Here is a 5,284-nt window from a genome sequence, read left to right on the forward strand (position 1 = left end):
TTTCCCTTTAATATGGAAATGGGACCAGGAACCACTCTATAAAGCAACATGGTGCCTTAGGTTAAGGTATATTCACCACATATATATGGCAAGTGTCTGAGATAGCTGACAGGGTATAAGTAACACACACATAATGTACATTTTCCTTGGTACTTTCAGAGTAGGTTTCAATGTTATAACCAACAATAATTCAAGGCTCTCCTTTCCATTTTGGCACTTTTCTTAAGAGAACTGAGGAAATGGAGTAACCTTGCAACTTTTCAATCTCCAAATGTTATTTTGTTCTCCCACATCTCTCTACATTGTCTTCAGAATCTCTCTCTCTCTCTCTCTAAATGGCTTCTGTTTGTAAGCGCATAAAAGATGGAGGTTAGTCAACATTTCCTAAAATACCAACATAAATTATTTTCTTGTCAAAGCACCCAGCAGCAGGAGGCAAAAACAAAACAAAAACAAAAACCCGGAACATTTTGTTTCTTCTTTGTAGAAGATGAATGATCTCCATCTGCCCAGGTAAAAAAATAATAATAATCTGTCTCTGAATTTCCCTTCTATAAAGCTATGCAATTTGCCTTTGATCATCTGGGATGACAGAGAAACCTCTTACTGCATCACAGAAATGTCTATTGTGGCTTTATCTAAAGTGGTAAGTAATGTGCTGTGTGCTTCAGGTATTGTACACACCAGACAATTGGCTCTCATTATCTGTGATTCAATTCCCAAATCTATTTCTAGACAGACATCAGTTGACACCATTATAAGTTGACTATAAGTTACTGGAGATTTTAACAAAAGAGAAATCCTGAACTGTGTTCTTTAAATCAATTTAAGGTCAGTTCAGACTCAAATATTGTTTCTCCTAGCATACTGATAAAGGCATTATATTGCTTGGGCTTAGGACTTGAGTTTATATGAAGCCAGAACATTGGTTTATCTAAGCGAGTATGGTTTTTAAAAAGCCTTTTCCAAACTCAAATCCTCCAGAAGTTGGGATGAAAGCTCCAGATCTACTCTTCATGACCAAAGCCATGTTTCCAGAGAAATCTTAACATATTATGCCAACATTCTTGTGGAACAAGATTAGGAAAGGCTAGATTTAATAACAGGTGATTGCTGTCCAGACCGGACTCCCAGACCAAATGTTAGGAGAGAAAAATAGAAAAGGGGGAGGGACTTATGAAAGGATCAGCAATGCCAGCAAGATCTGTTAACTAAAGGATATCTATAAACCAGGCAACCCAATATGGATGTAAAAAATGGTGATCATGTGTGCCTCAGAAAGAGTGCCCAAAAGGGAACAACACAGTTGAAAACGTATAAGTGATAAATGACAACAAAGAAGAAAGTAGCAGTCATCGGGGAGATAACATTCAGTGGGGAAACCAAAAAATAGTGTTGTGGGATTAGCAATAAAATATGAAAAAAAAAATCCATGAAATCACTTCATGGGAGAAGTTATAAGAATGGGAATCAAGGGGAAGCTAACAATCATTTAAACAATATTCAGGGAATATTGCAATGAAAAATCATCATCAAAAATGCCTGGCAATAAATGATAAAACTGTATATGGAATGTAGTTTTTAGAGAAATGGGACCAATACATACTCCATAAAAGATTTTCTTCTGCCAGGGATTTGGGTGGAGGAGAGGGAGATAACTAAAGATCTGGCTTTGCTGTCCACATAATACAGAAATAACTTGTGGTTACTTCTCCAACAGCTTGTGGTTGGGGAATGCATGTTTAGAAACTAATATTACAATCTGTGACAGAGTTTCTTTTGTAGATGAACTGATCAGAAAGATCCAGATGTTGAAAACAGAAATAATCGTTCGGTAGCTCAAAATGCTTTTACAAAAGAATCTCGGGAGACATCTTTTTGATTAGTCATTCAAATTATTTTAACTATAATTGTCATTATGATTAATGCTTTATTCATATTTAGCCCCTAAATTGTAAGGCTCAGTTTGACTCATCAATCCAGAACAATGGGGAAATGTCTACTTCATTCTCAGTGTAGTGTCTACTACATTCTCAGTTCATCCTTCCAATTTCAAAGGCAATTATTGGGAAGAAAGAGTCAATCTTCCTCCCAATTAAAAACATCTTTTAATACTCCTTTATTTTTACTTCTTTAAAGTTACTAATTCTGATATTTCACTCTGTTTTAGTAACTGTGAGGGGAGTTCATTTCAGATGGAAAACTGGGATACAAATTCAATGAAGAGATTGAGGTCAATAGAAAACATATAGACCTTGATAGAGTAGATACCAATGGTGGGTTTCAAAATTTTTTACTACCGGTTCTGTGGGTGTGGCTTGGTGGGTGTGGCATGGATTGATGGGTGTGGCTTGGTGAGCATGGCAGGGGAAGGATACCGTAAAATCTCCATTCCTACCCCACTCCCGGGGGAAGGATACTGCAAAATCCCAATTTCCTCCAGATCAGCTGGGACTTGGGATGCAGAGAATAGATGGGGGTGGGGCTGTTCAGAATTTTTACTACCGATTCTCCGAACTACTCAAAAATTCCGCTACCGATTCTCCAGAACTGGTCAGAACCTGCTAAAACCCACCTCTGGTAGATACAGCTCTACTATAGCAAGTGTGCTATTTTAGCAAAGAAGGATTTGTTCTGACAACCTCTTTTCAGCACTACTTTCAATTAATCTGTACCTTATATCACCTTTAAGGAAAAAATAACAATGATGGTTTTCAATAAGTTATGCCAGTTGCATGACCTCTCTCCTTGCACTTTGGGGCACATCCATAGAACCGTCTTTTCAGGAGATTGATTAGAGGTAATATTTCCAAGTTATACAGTACTTGTTTTATAAGGAAATGTACAACTCATTCCTTTATGTTCTGGAATAAAGACCTCATCCTATAGCCCCATTTCTGACTTTTATAAGTGGAAAATAAAGATTACTGTCAGGTAAAAATTGCAGGTCAGATAAAATCCTTATGTAAAACTCATTCCTGGCTCTAGAGAGCCATTAACGATGAGGCCATAGCGAGCTTGGTATTAAACAGGAAATAAATTTCTGACACTATCAACTAAAGAGTGGGCAAAATCAAGTTATTAGAAACACAGTGATTGACTAGTTAGTCAGTGCCTTCCATTCAATCTATCAAACCAATAAGTTTATAAAATGTAAAAATGAAGAAGAGCTCTGCAAGACCAACCTTTTGCCTAGTGCAGGGCTACTACAATATCCTTTGTTTAAATAGCTCCAGCAAAGGTGAGTCCCCGACCTTTAGAGACAATCTTTTCCATTTATGAACAATCCTTACAAATCAGTCTGTTGTGCTTGAAAAATTGCCTCTGCCTTGTTTCAGTGGGGATGGAAAGATTCCCCTTTGTTGTGATTGTGGTGCTGCTATGCAAACTATTAAACATGTTGTGCAGGATTGCCCTCAACATGCGTCCTCTGATTCCCTAGAAGATCTGCATGAAGCAGCACCAGAGGCGATGGCCTGGATAGCTGAATTGGGCATCCAGTTTTGAGGCTGCTGCCATACCCTGCCCCAGAAGTTTTACATATAACTTTGTGAACTGTGTATATATAGTTACTTCTCTTCTCTTGTCATGTCCCACTCCTCCGCTGACGTCCGGGTCAGGGAAATCCGAATCAGGCGTGCCTCTGCAGCTCTGCCAAAGTCCTAGCAAAGTTCTCAAGGCAGGCAGGAGACCAGGAAGTGACTTCAGCAAGATAAGGTAGACTTTGCCTGACTCAGAGAATGCCAGAAAGCAGATCCTTTATATAGGCCATGGGGTGTGGCTCCATGACTCAGCACTTATCCAGGCCTGCCCCTCCCTTCCTTCTGTTGCCACCACCTATCAATTCTCCTGAAGTGAAGGTCACTCCAGTCTGCAGCTGTTGGTAATTGACCTTCCTCAGGCTCACATGCTGTGGGGGAGGCTCTAGTTGCTCCGTTTGCCTGGGCATGGAGCCAGGGCTGGGGCCAGGAGGCCCTTCTTCTTCTTCGGCCTGTCTGGGCATGGAGCCAGGGCTGGGGCCGGGAGGCATGCTAGGACATTCCTCAGCATTCGGAAGCAGATAAGACGGGCCCGGCTGTGGGGAAAGCGGACGAGGCACAACATCTCTAATGTTCTTATCATAAGTTAAATAATATGTTTGTCATATCCAAATAAAATCTATTTTCATTCTAATCTGAGACCATTTTTTTCTAATTCTGCCTTCCAAAACAATTCTGTCCTGACTTCTACACCACAGCTGAATGGTGGGATTCAGCCGGTTCGGAATAGTTCAGGTGAACCAGTAGTTAAATTGCTAGCTGGCCCTGCCCCACCACAGCCTGCCCCTTCCAGGAGCCCCCACACGTTCCATTTTGGCTCCAAGGTAAGTGCAGGGAGGCCTACCAGGCCCAAAACCACGGCCCTTTTTCAGTCCCAGGAGGCTTCAGAGAGGCCTACTAGGCCCAAAACAGGGCGCAGGGGAACTGGTGTGTCCCTTCCCCACAGCCTGTTTTTGCCTCCAGGGGTTATTTACGGGACCGCCTACTGCTACCGAATACCTCTCACCGACCCGTGCGCTCTCATAGAGAGGGTCTCCTCAGGGTGCTGTCAGCGAGGCAATGTCGTCTGGCGACGCCCAGGGGAAGGGCCTTCTCTGTGGGGGCTCCCACCCTCTGGAACGAACTACCCCCCGGACTTCGTCAGCTTCCGGACCTTCGGACCTTCCACCGCGGGCTTAAAACATACTTATTTAATTGTGCAGGACTGAGCTAGATTTTAAATTTATGGGTTTTAATTGGGTTTTTTTTTATATTTTAATTAACGGGCTTATAGAATAAGTTTTTTAATTGTTTTTATATTGTATTTATGTGTTTTTAAGTGCCTATGAACCGCCCTGAGTCCTTCGGGAGATAGGGCGGTATATAAATATGATTAAATAAATAAAATAAATAAATAAATAGGAGGCCGAGTGCTGTCTGTCACACCCCCTTGTCACATCCACCATGGCCACGCCCACCCAGCCAGTCATTAGAGCAGAGAACCGGTTGTTAAATTATTTGAATCACACCACTGCCCCAGCCCATCAGATACTTGAAGCCACCTATCATCTCTCTCCACAAAGTATCCATTACCTACAACTGGTCCTCAGAATTGTTTTCTTCTGGGCCCATATTATCTTGGTTTCTGTTCTCTAGACACACTCAACATATTTTCCTAAAATATGGATGGTACCATACGGATGGTACCTGTGTCTAAACTTGGATGCAGTATTATAAGCACACTCTGATAATGCAGAATTGGCAAC

Source organism: Ahaetulla prasina, chromosome 7 (genome assembly GCF_028640845.1).
Source record: "Ahaetulla prasina isolate Xishuangbanna chromosome 7, ASM2864084v1, whole genome shotgun sequence".
In the NCBI taxonomy this organism is placed as follows: domain Eukaryota; kingdom Metazoa; phylum Chordata; class Lepidosauria; order Squamata; family Colubridae; genus Ahaetulla; species Ahaetulla prasina.